Source organism: Equus quagga, chromosome 20 (genome assembly GCF_021613505.1).
Source record: "Equus quagga isolate Etosha38 chromosome 20, UCLA_HA_Equagga_1.0, whole genome shotgun sequence".
Lineage (NCBI taxonomy): Eukaryota > Metazoa > Chordata > Mammalia > Perissodactyla > Equidae > Equus > Equus quagga.
The window spans coordinates 11,105,601-11,128,652 of record NC_060286.1 but is presented as its reverse complement, the minus strand read 5'-3'; the positions used below and the strand labels follow the sequence as shown (position 1 = coordinate 11,128,652).

The 23,052-nt window shown below is 39.7% G+C and overlaps 1 protein-coding gene across 6 annotated transcripts in view; it reads right to left on the bottom strand.

Moving 5' to 3' along the window:
* Nucleotides 1-20,953, bottom strand: part of FUT8 (fucosyltransferase 8) — a 273,019-nt gene extending 252,066 nt beyond the window's left edge. For 4 of the 6 annotated variants that reach the window (XM_046647853.1, XM_046647855.1, XM_046647851.1 and 1 more), the window contains exon 1: nucleotides 19,648-19,950. The gene's annotated coding sequence lies outside the window, so the exon portion shown is untranslated. Of the gene's footprint in view, nucleotides 1-13,193; nucleotides 13,209-19,647; nucleotides 19,951-20,839 lie in introns of those variants that run through there. The other 2 variants (XM_046647852.1, XM_046647854.1) reach the window with 2 other exon arrangements.
* Nucleotides 20,954-23,052: the final 2,099 nt, after the last annotated feature.

Here is a 23,052-nt window from a genome sequence, read left to right as displayed (position 1 = left end):
TACTCTCAAATTTATTGACTTTTTAAAAAGGGAGATATTAATATAACGTACTCATTTTTAAGCTTAAAACATTTTACTCATTAAACAAATCCCATTGTGAACCAAAGCTTGGTTTAAATTTTTTAATTACTAATCAACATATATGTATATTTTCCTACAAATATACGAAAAGAGAAAATGATCACTATTCTAAGGTGCAGTACTATAAACTACAATTAAACTGACATCTCTATTTCAACAATCCTGATCTACTCTTAACTCCACAACCATATGCCAAGGAAGGGAATCAATTCCAAAAATTATAAATGAATTAGTTCCCTGTCCATGTTTTGTCTCTGTAAAAAGCATCTTGCCACTTATCCTGGATATCATCTAAATAACTACTAAGTAGAAAGTAACTACTAAGAATCTATAAAATACCTTTCTTTCTGTATAACTTGCTTACATTTATTCTTTTCTTTTTCCTCTTTTATTTAAGTGGCAGATGTGGTGTGATTGAATTATGAAACATAGTTCTAGTTCTGTTCCCTTGGGTCTAAGATAATTACTACAAGATTCCGCTGTTACAAACTGTTGCACAGGTAAAGGAGGATTAAGGGTAGTGCTCATCTACAATATATGAGATAACTGGACTACGATATAGTTCTCCCCTAATTCTCACTATGGCACCTCACTTCATGCCTTTTTTGATTCTTCACGGGCCCTAATAAACTTTAATGCTTGTGACTTACATACCAGTCACAGATGTCATAAAACATAGACATTAAAAAATGAAACAAACCTTAAATCACCAGAGAAGTTAAGTTTTTCCCAGCAAAAGCAACTCTGGATGGATGCATCTCAAGATGGGTGTTTGGACAATTCACTTAGGATGTGGAAGTCACTTCCTGCAGCTCATTGACAAGCTTGAAAAAGTAGGTTATCAAGGGGCAATAATACAAATCAAATGTGTTGCAGCAAGTGCTAATTATCCCAAATCTAACTTAATTCTATCAGAACAAAACCACTAAAATACAACTTTATTTCTTCAACAAGTCAACAGCATGGAGGAAAAAAGAGGGGAGGGGACTATTCTAGATCAAAAGAAACTTAAAACAGACATTACACAACCAACTACAGTGAGGAGACATTTTGGAATCCTGATTCAAACAAACCAAACGCAAAATGACTTTTTGCACATAATTGGGGAGTTTAATATGGACTGAATATTAGTTAATTTTAAGGAATTATGGTTAATTTTTTTAGGTATGATAACAGCATTGCGGTTATGCTACAAAAAGTGCTGAGAAAGGGCAGAGGTTAAAGTCAAGTGATGGTACATGGGAATTTGATACACTATTTTTGTGTTTGAAGTTTAAAATTATAATTAGAATGAATAAACAAGTAAAACTTTAGTACTCAGTGATTTAAGCGTCTTCCCCTCAAGAAATTTAGTTACTGTTGGCCACATGAACAGGACCTAATACAGTGCCTGTCATATAGTAGTTGCTCAATAAACAAACCTTTGCTGAACACATTACTGGACTGCCTAATCAAAGAAAAGAATAATCAGACCTCTAAGATAGTAAAAGTGCCCCATTCAGAGTAGGTGACTAATTGTCTAAGAAAATGTGACTCCGTGTCAAGTCTGGGCAGCAGTACTCATAACAAGTTTAGGAAATTGCCCAATACAGGAGCAGGAATGTCAAAGACAAAAGAAAAGCTATCTAAAAATACTCTCACTAAAAAAGTAGGCAAAGTTCAGAAATGCAGGGAAAGGTTGCCCAGGAGCAAGCAGAAAGGAAATTTGCTGTCATGAGGAGGGGGAAACTGGAATATCGCAGAAGCTAGTTCATTCTTAGGAGTAACATTCCTTTAGGGTGATACTCAGCAAGGTAACTTCTGACTTCATTGCCTTCTCCTTTCTCTGTACTGCAATCTAGATGTTTATCTATTTACATTTAAACCAGTGAGGCATTACTAAAAGTATTCTGATCACTCTTTACAAATTTTCTTTCATTTGCCTACTGTTCTATCAACAACAAACACTAGGAAAAATCTCTAGCTCTAATTTAGAAAAGTACGTGATGCTGCTTAAGAAGCCATAAATGATTCTGTCACAAAATAAATACTTTTTGCATTAGGAAAGAGATACAAATATTAATTGAGTTGTAAAAGAGAATATTATTACCAATGGCAGGGACAGAAAAGTAAGTTTTGTAAGTCCTAATCAGATTCTATTATTTACCATCCCACACTTCAAAGGACCAGTATAGCCACTGGTTCATAACTCTTCTGTACAGTATTCCTAAAATAAAAGTAAGATCATTTTCTATTTGTAAAGAGGTCAAAGAGCAGAATTAGAATGCTCAGCATGTATGTAATGGTTTCTTAGCACTAGGAGGTTTTCGTGCATATTTTAATTGTTGTTTAAGGGGGCATGGGTTTTTTCCTTTAAAAATACTCTGCATCCATAAAGAAAAACGTGTAGTTTCTTTTCCTCTCCAAGAAACACTCTAGTTTATCAAATGAGTAATTTGCTTGAATAAGTGAGACCGTACAAACTTCATACCAGGCAAGAACTTTCTTCAAAGTGACAATGAACATAGTTTTTATCATCCTTTAAATTTTCTCAAATATATTTATTTATATTTAGGAATGTGTCTTTAAAGAAACTTCTGTCCCTTCATTTGACCCTCCAGTTGACCCTCCAGTTCAAGTGCCCATCACAGTCTGACTTAAAATTATGTCCCAACCATAAATTATCAGAAGTTACTACAAAAGTGATTCTAATTAGCCCAGATTTCTGAGGAAAAGGTTGGACTGTTTCCCTCCATCTCTATTCCTGCTTCTCTCTGAGTATTAGCATGACTCTCCTAAACCAGCTTTTCCACATCCTTACCATCTCAAGACTAGAGAGGACCTCTCTCCCTGCAAGGTGCAGTTCCAAAAACCCAGAACAGAGCTAGAATTTGCTCATCTCACATAATCATCCTTGAAACAATAATTGTGATGGTAACCAGCTTCGATTTGGACCATGTAACTAGAGTATGAGCAGTTCTCCAAAAGAGGCAGAGAAGAAGGGGCTATCAGTGACCTACATATAATCACTGGAGGAGTAGCTGGTGGCTAATTAACCAAATCAATCTATGTCTACTGCCACTGGAGGGCGGGGGATGCAGGGGACATAACGGCTATACATTATTTTTTAGAAATTCTATTTTTTTCATTAGCAAATAAAATATCTATAAGTGCACTTACATGTTCTTTTATATTCCTGTCTAAAAAGTTTCTTTAATTAAAACTTTAGCAACTACAGAACTAACATCTACAGCAGCTTCTAACTGCAATGCTCTGCCTGTGAACAAATATCATGGAAAATGTTGGGAGCAGAGACTTCAGGGCTTTAGAAGCGGAAGAGTGAAATGGCACCAAGAGTTCAATCACAGACCAGGAAGCAGAAGGGGAGTTCCCTTGGGGGGGCGGGGGGGGGGGGGGGGGGGGGGGGGGGGGGACACGGGGGAGGGCGGCTAACTAGGTTCAGCTATACAAAACAGAAAAACCCAAATTACCTGTGGCTTACATAAAACAGAAGTTTATTTCTCTCTGATGTAAAATAATCTGAAAAATAGGGAATCCAGGGCTGTTCTACCATGTCACCAAAGTAGTGTTCAGGTCTCCATTCCACCATCCCTAGAGTATAGCCCCTGTCCTCATGGGCTAAAGCTGGCAGCTGAAGAGAAAGATAAGAAGGGTACATCTCTTCCTTTGAATAGAATTTCGGGAAGTATCGCATACTTCCACCTACATATCACTGATCAGAACCTTTTCATAAGGTTATACCTAGCTGCAAGAGAACCTCAGAAACTTAGTCTTTCAGCAAGTAGAGCTAGTGCCCACTAAATATCTAGGTTTTGTTAACTTGAGAAAAACAGAGACTCTGTCATAACAGGTCAAAGGCAAGAAAGGTAGACGAAGATAGGAGATGTGAACGCAAACTTTCCTTCTCTAATCTCAAGGTACAAAATGGCTAGAATGAAATATTTTTGATGTGTTACTTACCTGAGAGAGAAGAAATGGAGAAAGAGGAGAAGGACCTTTAAATCTACTTCTTAGAGTATTTCCTACTCTTCCTATTATTACCCAAAAAAAGTCCATTTGAGAAATAACAAAAGTGTGCACCAAAATAATTTGGCTCGAGTTGTGAAACTTCCTTACTATACAGACGTATGAAACCAACATGTTTAACAAACAGAAAACACTAAGGTAGAGAAAGAGTTTAAAAACAAGCAAAGAACAAAATCACACCATCACTCTTCTACAGTTAAGACTTTTCAGTTACTTCACAGGTCCAGAAAACAAGCCTAAACTCCTCTTTTCCATTACCACTCCACTGTTTGGTAAACCTCTCTCCTCATATCCACAAAGCAGAACTAATCTCCCTGGTTCTCCTTCCTTGCTGTTTTAAGGATTTTACTGTAATCCCTATGGAATCACAAGAATAATCATGAAGAAATTATAAGGTTTAACAAAATCATTAAATGTCCTGGGACTTCAAATATTCTCACTTTACTGGACAGAACTAATGATGTCAACTAGTATCCACTCACATATTTTCCTGTCTCAAACATATAAATTGCATTTCTAAGACCCTAAACATTAGGTGATATATTTCACAAAGTCTTTCTTTAACACAGGCATGATACAGTGGTGGCAGGAGTGGTGATGGTAGGACCAAATTAAGACCTTTAGAGGCCCCAGGTACAGAAAATATAGAGTGAAGTCCGGAAATGAAGAGTAACCTTCACTTATACAGCATACTTATACAGTATAACTCTATTAAATACTATACTAAGATTAAGTTAGTCCAATAAAATTCTTATTTCCTGATTAATACTTCAAACTTTTTTTTAAATATTAAGTGCTTTTAATTTTTTTTTTCAAATTCTTTTTCCTCTCCTTTGCTGGTACCCTAAGCCTTTGTTGGATATGCCTTTTAGGTAATCAGTATTAAGCAGTGCTAAGAAATAGATGCAAAAGCAGTTGCAAATTGAGGTCATCTACTCTGTGTCAGGTGTTTCACATGCATTATTAATAACTCTTACCACATTCACAAAAGGGAGATATTATCAACCTTGTTTTGCTGATAAAGAAATGGTTCAAAGAAGCTAGATAAGATACCCAAGGTCACTCACGCAGTAAATAGTGGAGTTGAGTATCTGAAATAGGTCTGTCTGTCTCCCAAGTCTGATCCATAAGACATATTGCCCATAGGCATCTCTTCAGAACCTGCTCCTGGACAAAATTTCATTTCAGAGAAATACTGAAAAATGATTTTTAAATGCATCATTTGATAGTACTCAAGTTTTCGAAGGAAGCTAAACACTGATAAATCTTCTAGATAATGGCTGTAAATATGTAGTCAGGACTGCTGCACTGTGCAACTCCAGAGAGCATTTTTTTTTTTAATGTGAATGGTGTCCTCTCAATTGTGTGATGTACCAGCTATAATTCAAATACTTGTCAAAGGCCCTGTCAAGGCCATTTACGACTCTGTATTCAAAACAAAACTGCACTCACTTTTTAAAAAGCAGATTAAGTATTATCAAAATGTTAAAGAAAAAGGTAATATTTTAAAGCACATGAAAATATACTTAGCATTACTAGTCATCAGGAAAATGCAAATTAAAACCACAATGATAGATACCTACTTCTTTTAGTAAAAATTTTTAAAAACTGACAACGTCAAGTGCTAGCAAGGATGTAGAGCAACTGGAACTCTTATACATTGCCAGTGGGAATGCAAAATAGTATAGCCACTTTGGAAAAAATTTTGGCAGTTTCTTATAAAATTAACCATACACTTACCATATGATTCTGCAATCCTACTCCTAGGTATTTACCCAAGTGAAATGAAAACACACGTTCATATAAAAAGCTATTCTCAAATGTTTACAGCAGCTTTATTCATAACTGCCAAAAACTAGAAACAACCCAAACATCTCTCAACAGATGAATGGATAAACAAACCATGGTGCATCCCTCTTACGGACTACTACTTAGCAATGTAAAGGAACAAGCTACTGATACATGCACCAACACGAATGACTCTCAAATGCATTTTCTAAGTGAAAGAGCCTGACCCAAAAGTCTACATAACCATGATTCTATTTATATAACATTCTGGAAAAAGTAAAACGATAACCATGGAGAATAGACCAGTGTTAACGAGGGCACTAGAGATAGCAGGGAGAGGGGAATCACAAAGGGGCACAAGCAGCTCTGTGTCTTGATAATGTGGTGGATACATATTCTATCCATTTGTCAAAATCGATAGAATTATACATGACAAACTATGAATTTTACTGCATGTAAATTTAAAAATTTTTTTTAAAATTTAATGTATGGAAAAATAAAGGAAGTATGCCAAAATGAAAAAAGAATGAGAGAAAAAGAAAAGGGTTTTAAAAACTACTAGTTGTAGAAATGGTTATCCTCTGGAGTTAATACAGGTGCCTCCAGTGAGCTGTGGAGATAAAATATAAAATGCTTAACACAAGGCTTACCACACAGTAAATCCTCAACTAAAACTAGTTCCCTTCCCTTCACCTGCTTCTCTTTCCTATTTATGCATTTCTCTTTCCCTGTCTGCCACTCCTTTCTTTTCTTTCCTCCTCTTCTATAATGACGATACGTTGTTTTTACCTACTTCACATTCCTTCTCCCATTTCTCTGGTTAATAGTATTTTCATCCCTTGGGGAACTGACTGTCCCTCATTTTATGTGGTCCTGATAACCATGCCAATGAGAATTCCCTGCAGTGATTAGACCAAGGATGGGCACCACTGAAGGCCTTCCTTCAGAAACTGTAAGTTCTTAGCGGTCTGAGGCCATGCATCTCTGCCATGAAAGAAGCTGTCTAACATAAGCAGAAAATAAGACCAAAGCACAGAAAGAAGTGAAGTCAGGAAACGGAGAGGAACCTGAAGACATCACTTAAATTCCTGGATGTGGTTTGTTCCTGGACTGTTCCACCTGTGTTCTTCCTACTTACAGAGTCAGTAAGTCACCTTTCTGTTTAAGCCTTTTTAGAACTGTTGCTGCTGTTTTTAATGCTTCCCATTTTAAAAGCACAAAACATTTTGTTTCTCAAAGGGAGCAAAAAATAATAAGTTATCTCTTTACTTGCTGTGGCCTTCAGTTAATTTATTCTCCATATTAGTGGCTATTAATACAAAGACATTACCCAGCCCTACTGTAGGGCAATCACACATGGGTGAAAAGAGGTAGAAACAAAAGATGAAGCTATATCTAAGTAGACTGAAAAAACAGCTGCCCATTGAAGATTTACATTCCAAGTGTCAGGAACCTTAAACACAGCTTTTAATGTAAATTTTAGTCAGATTTCAAGTCTTCAATGCAGGTAGTGCTCACTTTTCACCGCTTTACATTTTACCACTCTACTAATTTAATGCTAGCTAATAAAGATAGATGTTACTTTGTGTCACTCTGGCTTCACATTGTTCACTCACTGATCTGCATCAACATCTGAAGAAAGGCAAGAGGCTAGGCCAATAGGAAAAACACGAAGGATTAAAGCAAGAGTCTTAAGAGTTGACAACGTATAATAAACTTCTAAGAAGTCTTTCTTCAGTGTGTTTGCCTGGAATGCCCCTACTTAATTCTTTGATGCTAAGCTTAAATGTCACTTCCTTTCAATACAGCCATCTCCACCCATCACACCCTAGTGGAACCGCCCCTGCATCTTCTCCCTCTATCATAGCAATTACCAAATTATGATTATTTATATGTTAGTGGTAACGAGAACCTAAATTTCTGCAGTAAAAAAATGAAACTAAAAGGAGCAGATGAAGTAGAGAAACACTGTAGTAACAGAATTCATGCTGACAACTGAATGGATCTGATGGGGCATTCAAAGATGACTCTGAATTCAAGTTTGGGCAATGGGAGGGATAAAGCAAATTAGACAGAAAGGAAAGTTAGAAAGAATACATTTTTGGAGAAAGAAAACTCAGATTTGGGCATGCTGAGTTGATGGCATGACACACAGGAGGAGCTCTCCAGCTAGAAACTGAAGTTCAGGCACTTACAGAATGGGAGTCACCTGAAGGAAGCACTAGTTGAAGCCTAAGGACCAGGTAACATTACAAGGAACAGAATCTAGATTAAGAGAAATGTGTAAGCAAAAACCTAAGAAACAAGTTCTGTAAGAGAAAAGAAGAGCAGCTAGAACAGGAGGAAAACCAGGAGGACTACAAAGTTATAAAGAGAAAGGAGGAAGAGGGGTTCACAGTGTCAAATCTGAAGAAGTAAAAAGCAAGAATTAAGACTGAAAAAAGTTCCCTGTTGGCAATTCAGAAGGTCACTGGTAACAACAGAGAACAGTTTTGGTGAAAAAGAAGGTAGCCAAATGGAAACAATCCGATATTGCTTTTTCCTTTGGGCTGCTGGGTAACAAAAAAAAAAAAAAATGGGAAAGAGAGAAGAAAGAATAGGGAAAGGTGTTCTTTGGGTTTCAGGATTTTTTTTCTTTTTTTGTTTAAGCCATGAAAGATGTTGTAAGGAAAGATTGAAATAAAAATGATAAAGGAGGGCCAGCCCAGTGGCGCAGCAGTTAAATTCACACGTTCTGCTTTGCGGCGGCGCGGGGTTCACCAGTTCCAATCCCGGGTGCAGACATGGCACCGCCTGGCAAGCCATGCTGTGGTAGGCGTCCCACATATAAAGTAGAGGAAGATGTACACAGATGTGAGCTCAGGGCCAGGCTTCCTCAGCAAAAAGAGGAGGACTGGCAGCAGATGTTAGCTCAGGACTAATCTTCCTAAAAAAAAAAAAAAGAAAATGACAAAGGAGTTAACTAACGAACCTATATCTTCTAACAGGTAGAAGAGATAAAAAAGTAGCCATGAAGTAGTCAGGAAAGCCTAAAGGACACATCCCTGACACCACACGGTAGAGAGGAGGGAAAATTACATGATTTAGAGATAAAGAAAAGCAAAAAGGAAGAAGCTTCTGTCTGATGGTCTTAATCTTCTTACTCTTTTCCAAAAAAAAAGAAAAAGGAACTGAAATGACCTACAAAGTCTGAGAGCAGTATACTGGAATTGGGGGGCTAGGAAGGGGATAGAAAAGGTCTGAAATAGCCCCTGTAGGAAGAAAGTAGAAAAGAATTGTCAACAATATAAGCCAGCATTTTGGAGCATACTTTCTAATTAATTGTTCATTTCATTTTCACTTAGCCAGCAGGACACAATTCTCTCGTTGATTTGATTTGATTTGATTGTCTTTCTTCTGTAGAGACAGTCTTCTATATCTGATCTGAGGTAATGATGTTCTGTAGGTCTTCTTTTCCATTGTGTATTACTCCACTTTTTCTCTGTATGTTATAAAACTTTTAAATTAATCATTTTTACTGCTTTAATATGGTTCTCGTCTGGCTCTGATGCTTTGCTTAAATATCAAAGAAGTATCTGATTACTCAAGAAATCCTTAATATTTATTTTCTTAAAGTATTTGAGAGAACTACAAAAAGAATAGGAGTTCTAAACTTAGAAACGGCTATATCTTCTGACAGCTGCTCATTTATTATTAGATTAAAAATAAAAATTCCCTGGGAAAATATGAATAATGATCATCTTTAATATTTTGAAGCTTCAGCAGTTATAGAAAGAAGTGTCTCTTTTCCTTTACACTGAAATTTTTCCAATTATATAATTCATAGTTAGGTACTTTATATGTATTACCAATTCAGTGGGACATTTAAAATATGGCATAGCACACATTCAAAAGAATATTGTTGCCGTAAAAATAGTCACCTTAAAAAGCTCTATACTTAACCCTAGAACACTGCCATTGCACACAAAGCTTTGGGATCCAACTTTTGGAACACCTTTAAAGTCTTAACACAATTTTTACATCATTGTCAAAAGTGACAAATGTTCAATCATTAAATATGTTTGATTTGGGGATAGCTCTGGTTATCACGAAGTTGTTTACCTAAATTAGAAATACCACTTTTGAACAAAAAGTGTTACTATACAGCATAAAACAAATATTCTTATGCTGCTGTACTGACACCATCATTAAAATGTATTTATAGGGGTTGGCCCAGTGGCGCAGCAGTTAAGTGCACACATTCCACTTCTCGGCGGCCTGGGTTCGCCGGTTCGGATCCTGGGTGCAGACATGGCACCGCTTGGCACACCATGCTGTGGCAGGCGTCCCACATATAAAGTGGAGGAAGATGGGCACGGATGTTAGCTCAGGGCCAGGCTTCCTCAGCAAAAAGAGGAGGACTGGCAGTGGTCAGCTCAGGGCTAATCTTCCTCAAAAAAAAAAATGTATTTATAGCTACATTCTCCTCCTCCATAGTGTCTGCTCTAGGGGTTACCTCTCACACAATTTTTTTTTTTTTTTGATGAAGATTAGTCCTGAGCTAAGTACTGCTAGTCCTCCTCTTTTTGCTAAGGAAGCCTGGCCCTGAGCTAACATCCGTGCCCATCTTCCTCCACTTTATATGTGGGACGCCTGCCACAGCATGGTTGCCAAGCAGTGCCATGTCCGCACCCAGGATCCGAACTGGCGAACCCCGGGCCACTGAAGCAGAACATGCACACTTAACCACTGCGCCACCAGGCTGGCACTCTCACACAGTTCTTATATTTTGGGTAAAAATAAAAGTTCAATCACTTTATAGTCATACTTCCTACTATTACAGGTAACGTAAGAAGCACTGATGGTTTCTAAGAGTCAAATTATTGAATATTTGAAAGTAATTACAGCACTCTCATTTTTAAATTCAGCTAGTTGTCATTCAATGCCCTTCTTTTATACTATACTGAAAATGAACACTACCCCATTGGCATATACCTGACACCAGCCTACTCAGTCACTTATCTACTCCTGTTACAAGCACATCCATATACACACGAACACTCCTATTTTTTAATTCCCTGTATATGTATTTTTTTCCTAATTTGTTACCTGAATGTTACCTGTCAGCTTTGTCTCCTGATGAGCCCTAGGACAGTCTTCCCAATGGCAGCCATACATTTCTGTTGGTTCTTCTTTGAAAAACAGTCTAATTCCATTTGCCTGCCTTGAGCCTAACTTGGCTCAAACTTAACTAAAATTGCTTCACCCCAACTTCTACTCCCACAACAAAAAAAAACAACTAAAAAGCATACTCTTTTCATATGTTCATAAGAAGCTTCAATCATTTTTGAAGCTCTAACTCTGAGAATTATTCAACTTTGCCTTTATTCTCTTCAAAAATCTTTATTATTAACTCAGCATTTAAGATTATTCCTATTCTCAAAGCTATACACATGAACTAAGAAATGCCCAAGAAAAGTTTAATCAGCCATCTTGATTCTTCAAGACAGTTCCAAATTTGTCCATTGCTAAGTGATCTGTTAGACCATAAGCCGCGTTTTGACTCAGAAGAAAAAAAACACAGTGACTATACTTAAGGGGAAAAGTTGAGATACATTCTAGGAAAAGGTCAGTGAACATCTACCCAGCTACGATAATCAGAATAGAAAAAAATCAAAACAATTCATTTTCTAGAGAAGGAAACAGAGACCCAGAAGGGACAAGCGGTGTACCCAAGTTCACACGTTTGGAGGCAGAGCTGGTATCCAAGTCTCCTGACTCCAAGTTGAAAGCTGTTCTACTTTATCCGTTCATTCAAATTAATGAACGCAATTATACTGAATGAAAGGAGCCAGACACAAAAGACTAGATACTGTATGATTCCCTTACGGTCCAATTTCTAGAAATGGCAAAACCACAGCGACAAAAAGCACATCAGTGGTTGCCTGGGGCTGGGGCAGGGACTGGGCAAACAGGCAAACGGGAGGCTTTCGGAGGATGAAAGTGTTCTAAAATGGATAACTGTTGTACAACTGTATCTATGTACTAAAACTTGACCTGCGAATTTAACGGCATATAACTTATACTTTAACAAAACTATTCAAGAAATTACTAAATAGGAACTCAGATTTTAGCTTTAAGTCCATAGACTCTAAGGAAATTAAGTGCAAAAGTTATCATTAAAACATAAAAAAAACAGCTTTTTTCCAAACTTCAGATCCTTTTCCCTTCAGATTTCCCTAAAGTTAGGTACCTTACTTTCCAACCTTACATTTGCCACAGAAACAGAAAGGAGCAGGTACTGCACAAACATACACACAGGAACGGCGCACAATTCCTGTGCAAACACTTTAGTTATTGATCATGACTTCCTTCAGGGAGGATCTTCACTGCTCTAAGCCTCTGCAGACAGTTACAGAACAGAGGACGTGCTCATTTATCTGTCACCTGGCCTGACAAATTGCTCCAAAACAGAATTCTTCGGCCATTTCATTTTCATGATATCTCTGTCCATTATAATTTAAACACTAAGAGTCTTTTTATTAAAAGGAACCATTCTTCATTGCATATTTTCTTTAGTTTATTATTTGTGCATCCTTACTATGTATACATCTCTTCAGCTTACTCAGCATTGAGCATATTGTTTGTTTACTTACAAATTAAAAATAACATTGTGCCTCTCATCCTATGAATGCATTACACCTATGAGCAGTATGAAACTGATACTTCTACAGTTTGAACCTTAAAAACATGGGCCTTAAAAATAAACAGTTTTAATTCATGGAGGCCCAGATGTCTGTAATTATGTCACAGGAAGCAGTCAGGATTACTTAGTAAACCTACATTTCTCATGCTGCTGAGGCTCAGTTTACCAGGCTAAGAAGGAAAGACCTTTTGGCCTCAAGAATTTCAATTACCACCTTCCTAAGCCCTAGGGTTTCACTAAACTTTCTAAAAGAGAAAGAAAAATCTTAAACTTATAAAAACAAAGCAAAATGTTTACCCTGGCTTAAGTGGTAATTTTAAAGAATAGGTTTTCCCAAAATTACAATCTTTTGACATTTGGTAACTTAATGATTTAAGCAGTTATTCAAAGAACTCAAGACATGAAAAACATAACAGTCTCTACTGAATATCTCTCTCTTTCAGGTACAAGTACAATTCCATGTATTAAAGAAATTGAATCAGTCAGATCCCAAACAATTAGGGTCTTAATTATCAAACACGCAATTCGTCCTTGTGAACTTTTCACAATAATTGGCTTAAATCTACCAACAATAAATACTCCCATGAATGGAGAACACTGCTGTTCATTTTACCTTAAGAGTTAGCTCTCTGGGCAGGTCAGTGGCATAGTGATTACATTCGTGTGCTCTGCTTCAGCAGGCCAGAGTTTGCAGGTTCAGATCCTGGGCACGGACCTATATCACTCATCAGCTCTGCTGTGGCAGCGACCCACAAACAAAACAGAGGAAGATTGGCACAGATGTTAGCACAGGGCTAATCTTCCTCAGCAAGAAAAAAAGTTCTCTTTAATGGACACAACATTTTTTTTTTACATTATGTTACTACAATGAGGCACACAAAGAAGGTGAAAAGATGTTCTAAAAACCAATTCCTGGGGACTGGCCCACTGGTGTAGTGGTTAAGTTCACGCACTCCACTTCAGCAGCCTGGGGTTCACAAGTTTGGATCCTGGGCACACGGACCTAAACAACACTCATCAAACCATGCTGAGGTGGCGTCCCACTTACAAAGTAGAGGAAGACTGGCACAGATGTTAGCTCAGGGACAGCCTTCCTCAAGCAAAAAGAGGAGGACTGGCAAAAGATGTTAGCTCAGGACCAATCTTCTTCACCAAAAAAAATAATAAAATAAAATAAAAACCAATTCCTTGTAGTTAGAAACTCCATAAATGAAGACAGAAATAACAGAGGAGGCATGAGAACGCATTCCAGGAAACTGGAAGAGGGGATTATGATACATTAAATATTAGGTAGAACAATAATGTGACTGATAGAGGACCCTTAACAATGAACCAACATCTCCCTTACCACTTTTTTTTAAAGATTTTATTTTTCCTTTTTCTCCCAAAGTCCCTCAGTACATAAGTTGAATATTTTCAGTTGTGGGTCCTTCTAGTTGTGGCATGTGGGAGGCTGCCTCAGCATGGCTTGATGAGCGGTGCCATGTCCATACCCAGGATTCCAACCGGCAAAACCCCAGGCCGCCAAAGCAGAGAGCGTGAACTTAACCACTCGGCCACTGGGCCAGCCTCTCCCCATCACTTTTTACATGGAGTTACAAAATCATTTTTTAATAAATAATATTAAACCCTACACCAACTGAAATTCTTCTAGTCTCTTGCCTACTGCATCAAAAGGAAATGAAATTATTATAATAAACCTATTGTTACATAAAAGCTAATGTTTAACCTAGAAACGATCTAAGAACTCTAAGAAAAAAAAAATCCTGTAAAGATGGTCAAATCCCACATTTCCTACCACTGTTGGGAGAGGGAGGATGACAAACAGGGAGAAGGAGTGGGGGGAGAGAGAAAAACTTAAGAAGAAACCTCCCTCACCTCCAAACAAAGCAGGCTCATCCACCACTGCTATGATCCTCCGCCTCTCTCCATCTCCCTCCCGTCACTGTCCCAACACAGCTAAGGTCTGAGACAAAAGATATAATACAGAAGCTACAAACTGTATTTTTCTACCTTCACCACTAATCAAGATATTACAATCAATTATATTTGAAAATTATAAAAACAATGTTAAAAACTACCTTATGGAATGTTGACTTAAGTCATTTAATAACATTGGTATGTTTTTACAGTTTGATGGTCTGCGTATATTTTTTTTTCTACAGGCAAATTTAGTCTGGCTCTAGGTATTAATGGGGTTGGATATCTCTTTTAAGGGATATAATATAAATAACCAGCCATAAAAATAATAAAAATTTAAAACTCATTCATGGTTCATTAACAATCTTAACTGAACACGTTCATTTTAGTTTAGCTGTATGCTTGAGGTAAGACAAAGACTCTCCCACTGTCATTCTTCTCCCACTTTTGGTCTTCTATAATGAGAAAGTCATAGCATTTAAAGTTCATATCATGTAGCGGCCTGCCCTGTAGCGCCGCAGTTAGCCTGGCGTGGTCCGCTTCAGTAGCCCAGGATTTGCCAGTTCAGATCCCAGGTGCAGACCCACACACCGCTTGTCAAGCCATGCTGTGGCAGGTGTCCAACATATAAAGTAGAGAAAGATGGGCATGGATGTTAGCTCAGGGCCAGTCTTCCTCAGCAAAAGAGGAGGACTGCTGGCAGATGTTAGCTCAGGGCTAATCTTCCTCAAAAAAAGATGTTTATATCATGTAATGTTTCTCATAACTCAGATTCTAAAATAAACATTAGCTTAATTTTTCATTTACATCTAAGATTACTATCAATATTTTATTATTTATTTTATAATGTGAACTTTATTTACAGTAACCAGTCATCAAGACTGTGGTAAGTCTGTTAAGTCTGATCTTCTTAACATAAATTTGTTGTCATGTTTATTCAGTTTATCCCATCAGAAAATAAATCTGAAAAACCCAAGCTCTAAGATACGACAATATATGGGGCATTTCAGTAGTGATCTTTAAAATTTTATTCGTGCTTCAGTGAAGAGATATTACTGTAGAACCAAAACAAAAGAGAACAGCAAAGACAAATTTGAACTACAGCAGTACTAGCCTCATATTGGTATAATTTGTCAATTTTTTAAAAAACTTAAAATTCAAAACATATTTCTCCTTCACACGTCATTTTCTGACCAAAAGAACTATCACAAAAACATATTTTTAAAAAGTAGTAGATGAGTGAGGTATTAGGTTTTGGCAAATAGTTTTCTGCAAAGAAAACTTTTGAAATTAACCCTATAGCTCTGCTTTCTGTAACGAGTATGAGCAACTCTTATATTGAAATATATGACATAATCCCATGGGCCCCATTTGCTCTTCTTCCATTGAAAGGAAAATGTACAGTACCGTATAAAGTTTATACGGGTTATATGCTTAGAATATTGTAGCGATTGATATAAAGTCATTTAATCAAGTAAGAAAAACCTTGACTAAACAGGTGAGTGATATAGTTTGCCCTATTGGTTTGATTCCTAATTATTCCAAAGAGAGAACTGTGGGATGATGGGGAGTGGTTGAAGAAGGGGAGATGTACGCAGGAGATAAAATGTACAGAGAAAGGAAGGTTGAGACTAATCTGTTAAAAAATACATCTTAAACACATACACATCCCAATGTAATATTCTTCTGTTGGTAATTTTTAAAAGGTTTTTTAAAAATCTGTTGTAAATATCTTTTACTTTTAAACAGGTTTAATTATCTCATTACAGCAAACTATAATTTAATAACAGTTCAAACAACAAAGAAACCATATACTATACGGTACAGAAATATAAGCCAGAGAATCACTAACTCGAGAACCAAAGGAAATCTTGTGTTTGTCCTCTAAATGCTGTACCTACTAGAATACTGTTGACTAAAGAAAACTAGAAGTTGGGATCTCATCTGAAAAGCACCAATAGGACCAGTATTGATGCAGGGTATAAAGGTATTATAACAGTAATATCTTAAGTTTCAGAGTTGTTTAGAATCTTAGTTTTCTTTTATTTATAAGCAAAGAAACTTATTTACATGCCTATTTTTATATTTACTCTTATGATTATAAAATGGAAACACTTTCTTTTACTTTTATAAATGTGCTATAATATGAAATGGGAGTATTTCCCATTTAATTAAACCAAGAGATTTACTGAATTCAGTTTATAATAAATCAAAAATAACTATTAAAGAAATGGGAAAAGATACATGAAAATATTCTGGCATGCCTTATAAAACTTTAATTTATAGCATTAACTCCTTAAATATGGTAAACACCTCACTATTCTGTATCTCAGAGATTGTCATTCCTTCTAAAGAATCTTATTTTTTATTTTATCAGCATTGAAATTCTATTTACATTATGGAGAACAAACAGCCCTACCACTAGCCTCAGAAAACTAAATATTCTAATGATTTCAATATACACATTATCAATTTCTAGCTTTGAATTTAAAAAAATATGTGAACCGTAAGAAGTAAATTCACATACCTAACTGATTATGGTTTAGAAATCTAAATAAAGTGCCATAGACCAAAGAATAACTGCTGCCTATTCAAAGTCACAAGTTCAATTTGGTAGATTGGCTGGACTTACTACATTACAGTGCAGGGGACACTTCTTAAAGTGACCTTGAGATCCTGCTCTCCAGATGTTTGAAGGGTCCCTTTCTTTATTGAAAGTATCTCTACTTTTGATAAATGCCTATCTTACTACACAATTGACATCCTTGCCCATATAAGTCTCTACTTGAAGCTTTTTTTGAAATTTTAGGACTGTAAACATCATAAAGAAAAAATTTAAGAACATGCAACATGCACAAACAGTCAAGATATACTCCTTCCCTTTTGATGCAACGCACAAGAAGGTTAGGAAACTACTATCACACACTCTAAGTTTGGGGACATATTTTCAGAGATTTTAAATGAGAAATTCAGTAACTCCTAAGCATTTACTGTCCATTATTTCAGATCACGAAAAGATTTCTGAACTAATTTGTAACACACAATACATATAATCCACAAATAACTATATGCAGATATATGCCCGTGTCAATTCCCTTACTCTTTTATTTAAAAATTGTTTCTTCTGGCCATAAAAATCTGGTCTGGGGTGTTTTTAAAAGTTCAAACATATATTAAGCTATGCTTTGCTTTGACACTAGCTCCCCCTCCAGACCAAACTACTAATATAACTGCACCTAAAAAAATAAACAAGGAACACAAGTTTTCCCAAGCCACTAGCAAATTTCAAAATTCACCATTTCGAAAGACATTCCAATTCCTTAAAATAACTAGTTAAAATCTGCAACCACACAATACAGAATGTAATCAGAATTATTGTTTTTCCAATTCCATACATCTCAAATAGAACTGACTTGTAGGAAAAACACCTGCAAGGGACTCTTTACATTTAAGAACATCCTAAAATACAATCTATACAGGGCTATATTTTATGGAAATTGTTTTGAATCACTCTCCTAATAAACAACAATATACTCTTCATGTTAACTCACTACTTGTCAAAGACACCATTTTGCATCTGTTTCTGCAATCTATGCAAGTTTCATTCCAGCTGTTCAGCTCTTCAATTCAAATAGAATTCTCAATTTATAAAGCAGCACAAGGGAAATCCACACCTCCAAGCCACCTTCTATGTTCCTTACTGCCTATTCATTTCTAACTCGCTACGTTTTTACATACGAAGCTATAAAATCAAATCTTCAAATGTTTGAACTCCCACCTTATCCTTACTATTGTAGTATTTATAAACCAAGTAATTAAGACTTTCTATACACATTTTGTGGTATATTTCACGATGCTAACAAAGTACAGGGCCTTATTATTTGGCATAGGATCTCACATTACTTTCAAATTATTTTAAAGAAGGGAGAACACAACTTACCCCATTATTTCAGTATAGCTTTGTAGTGCATAAATAATTTCTCTCCTAAAATGTTTTCTACCTGATGCACCCTTTAAAAGAATTATGCATAAAAACATAAAAATTTAAATTTAATCGAGAAAAAATGCACTTAACCCCAGGAGATAACAACGGGGAAAAAACGATAATGAAGCCTTGCCTACAGTTTCTAAAGAGAGCCAAGCCAAAGTTCAGTCAGTTACATGTGATGAGTTTAATTCTAAAGTGATGGAAAACTTTTGTAGAAATTGGTTTTGCGTTACCTTGAGGTTTGCCTACTGGGGATTCTGGCTCTCCTAGGTCCACCTTTTTGAATTGGCGTAAGTCAACTTGTAAGTTAATTCAAATACGGGAAGAAAAAAACACCCTTCCATTCCTTTATCCAAGGCCTCAGTCAAAAGACTAATATACGGCAAAACGCAAAATGCTCACCAGGGATAAACCCTAACCATGACACTGCCATTTAACTTAAGAAATACACTGCGTCTCTGACGTTCTGTGGCTGAAGATTGCAATCCCCACAGTGGCAGAAGAGGTGCTGCACCCGACAACCCACTCTTGCAGGACAAAGCTCTTTTAACTAAGAAATATAGACTCATCTAATCTTCCCAAATAAGTTTAGATACTCCAAAGCCGCCAGCTCATCATTTCCACACCAAATGGGGGCTGCAGCGGCTCTCGCGCCTTTCACCGCCCTAGGATCGGCCCCTCGCTGGGAGCGCATCTTCGTCCAGGTCCACTCCCTGATCCGAGCCGAGATCCCCTCCCGAAAGCCCAAAACGCACAGGCATCCTCCCCACAGCCTGTGACCACAAGGACCGAGTTGCTGGCGAGAGAGCAGGTAGGTGCAGAGGAGGAAAGAGGGGCACCTCCCACCCCGCCCCCATTCCTTCTCTCCTCAGCTCCGGCCCCTGCCCTAAGCGAGGATGCGCGACGCCCAGGGCAGCGGCGGCGCCCCTCACCCCCGGCCCGCGCCCAGGCACCGCCGGAGCGTCCCGGGGGCTCCCTCCCCACTTTTCCCGGAGCCGCTGGATAAGCAGCAGCAGTTGCAGCTAGAGGCCCGGGGGTCGCCTGGGGAAAAAGAGCAACGACAGCCCCCCACCACATCGCCAGAGCCTCCGCAGATCCCGCGTCTGCCCAGCCCCAGACCCCGAGGCGCGCGGGGCCCGGCTCCGAAACGGCCCCTTACCCGAGGCGGCTGCAGAGGCGGTCTCCGCCGGTCCCCAGTCGCCGCCGCTGCGGCCGCCCCAGCCCTCAGCCGCAGCTGCCCGGCGCCGGGGGAGCGGGAGGGGTGGCTGGGTGGAGGATGCTACTCCCGACTGAAGGGAGAGGAAGAAACGGAAACAGGAACCACCGCCACCGCCGCTTAACGGAGCCTTCGGCGCCACTGACTGAGCGAGAGCGGGAGGCGGCGCGAGCCGGGCATTCGCTGACAGCGCGACACCGAGCGCGAGCCGGGTCCCGGGCGCGCGACCCCGAGCGGCGCCGGCCCCATTCCGCGAAAGGAAGGGGACGGGGCGGCTGGGGGCTGGGAGGGGGCGGGGGCCTGGAGCTGAGGGAACCTGACTCCTCGGGTCTGCCCGAGATAACGCGCGCACGCGCCGGAGCGGCTCTGACAACGAGCGCAGGCGGGGAAGCCTCGGCCAGCGCAGGCGTGCGCGCGGATGGGGGCGCGCGCCCCTCAGCGTTCCAGGCTGCTGGGAGAGGGCGCGCATGCGCCGGCCGCTGCCCCCCTACGGCGACCCTGGCATGTGCCAGGGCTTCTCCCCGCCCCCTTCTCGCTGCGCCCGTGGACAGCGTAGCCGCAGCATCCAGCGCCAGGCAGAGCCGCGGGCCACAGCGGAACCGGGAGCTTCCAGCAGGCAGCAGCTCCGCGCGCCGCCGCCGGCTCCAACACGAGCGTAGGCCGCCCTCTACCGCCTGCAGGCCGGAGGCTGAGGGGGCGCGAGTCGAGCCGGGCTCCCCACTCCCGGGAGCGCCACCTCCAGGGAATGCCGTATTCTCGCCCGCGGAGAGTGCCCGTGCCGGTTCGGCCCGCGGCCCTAGGGAGCACTGGTGCTGGAGATCTGAAGCAGGCTCCTTGCTACTTTTAAGGAGTGATCACTGCTGCCCAACCCTGCAGCCCAGGTCCGGGTACCCGGCTGCAGCTTGCAGCGCGATCATAGAATGGCATCGCACCCACATGCGCCTAGCAAAGCCCTATCTTATTGTGAGAGCTGTGTTTCCGCCCTCGCCCCGGCAGAAAGACCCCCCACGAGGGCCTGAGTTAGATGCCTGGCCTCTCCCCCGACCCGCGGCTGCGACAGCGCCTCTGAGGCGGAAGTTTATTCAGTACGGGAAAGAGAACACGGGGGGGAGCTTCTCCCTAGGATGCTTCCTACCCGCTCGGACTCGGGAAATTCCTGGCGCCCGCGGTGCAGAGTAGTGGGCCGAAGAGCTAGCTCGGACCAGCCCGGACGGCGAGCTGAGCCGGAGGACCCAAGCGCGCCACCCGGGTACACAAAGTAGTCGCGGGCCGCGAGGGGGGGGTGGGGGGGTGCTACGGGGGCCAATCAGAGGCCCGAGCCGCGTGAGTGGAGTGTGAGCCGACCAATCACACGCCGGAGGATGAGCTTCCCGTAGAGAACTCTTCCCTGTCGCCTCCAGACCCAGATCCCAAGCCCTGGGGCGCAGTGCCGCGGAAAGGCGAAATGGTGCCCTAAAGACAGGAGAATTATTTCTCTAGTCTTGGGTATTTTTAAGTAAATGCCTTGGGTACTTATCCCAGAGCAAACAGCGGCGGCCTTTTCCATGCCGAGTATGGAAAGGATCACAGAAAAGAGATTTAAGAGGCCTGCCAAGATTGCAATCTGCCTAATAACATTAATAAATGTACAGCATTTTTTGAGACCTTTTTCTAGGCCAGGAACTGTATTACAGAAATACAAATAAGATACTGCTGATTCAAAGAAGAAAAAAAGTTCCCTGTCCTCAAGAAGCTCAACTGCTTCTGAGGGAGGTTTGCTGGACCTTGTGACTCTGGTATTTGTCGTCAGCCTTTAAACAAAAAGCTCTCCATGAAGTAGTTTGCAGTCATTTTTATCCTTCTCTTCCTGTAATAAGAGAAAATTGAGAGAAATGTAGAGTGACTTATCTAAGGTCACACAAAAACATGCTAGCAGAGCCAGAATTATGTTCTAGCTCAGAGAGCTTAGATGTCATCATTCAGCAATCGTTTATTGACGGCATGGTTGCTGTCCTCTACTAAAGAGGTTTCTGCACTAAGCTTATAAACGGAACAAAATTCTGCTATAAGGGCCACACGCTTTGTTTGTTGGAAATGAACAGAAATTTTAGGCGTATGCTATGGTAAGATGGATTAGAAGCTGAAGCCTTACCAGTCATACTGTAGATAATTTTTAGAAGTCAGAGGTGAGGTGAATATTTACTTTTTAGTTTAAACAGAATTTTAAAAATATTTTAGCAAGCGTGTTTAACTCTAAAGCTTATCTTGTATAATACTTTAAAATCTCCAAGTTTAAAGCTTTACTTTACATTTGCCTCAAAACATCTGGTTTTTTATCTGGCCTTCATTTTTCCTTTCCAAAAACCTAGGAATTAAAACACTTATCTTCTCTACCTCCTTCTGATCAAAAAAAAAAAATCTGTCCAAAGAATGTTTGTCCAAGATTTAGTGCATTTTTATAGGACAATACAATATATATTAAAATACCAAATAACTTTAGTGTCTCTAGAATACACTCGGAAACTAGTTCTTCAGTGATTCGGATTGTGGGGTTGAGTCACTGTGCTTCTCAGCCTGTGACAGAACACTGTTATCTAAACCCTTTCCAGGATCTGGCTGCCACGTCAGAATTGGAAGTATCAGTTAAAACAACTGACTTTTGAGAGCAAATTTTTACATATTAAGTTCCAGACAAATAATGAATCTCCAGAAAATTCACAACAGTCCCAGCTTTTAAAAACACATTTCTTTTCCTCTCTCCAGAGAGGAATATTACTGAAACTCTGCCTTTCTCTTGCCAGGTTAAATTTCTAAGAGAGAAAGTATCCCCAAAATGTTCTAAACAGCACTGGCCACCAGAAGACATCTCTGTCAACGGTGGTTTTCTCCACAAGCTCAGGCTCCCCCGCTGCTGCTGGGCCCTCTCACGCTCTCTGTTCTCCTCAGCTGCCTGCCCCTGCCTCTCGGCACTCCTAGTTTCTGATATTTGCTTAAGCAAGTAGAAGTGCCCCACCACCTCCTTCACCCCTCCCCTCACCAACTAGGCTTGAGAACTATCTTTGCTTATCTGAAAACCTACAAAGAAGTTCTGCTCAACAAAACATTGTACAGAACATTCTTCATGACATGTTATCCTGAGAACTAATAGAACCTTGTCAGTACATTTTCTTCTTTTACACAGCCTGGGTGAAATTCTTAGTCATCAGCCAGAGCTATGGGGTCTTGGGGGTGGAGCAAGGAGGAGTCAACCATTAGACAATGGAAAAGACCAAATGAAAGTTAGAGTACACGAGTAGCCGTTTTATTGAGAGGTTAGCTAGATCAAAGTTAATGAACTCAAATACTATCACGTTTCCAAAGTAGTGAGCA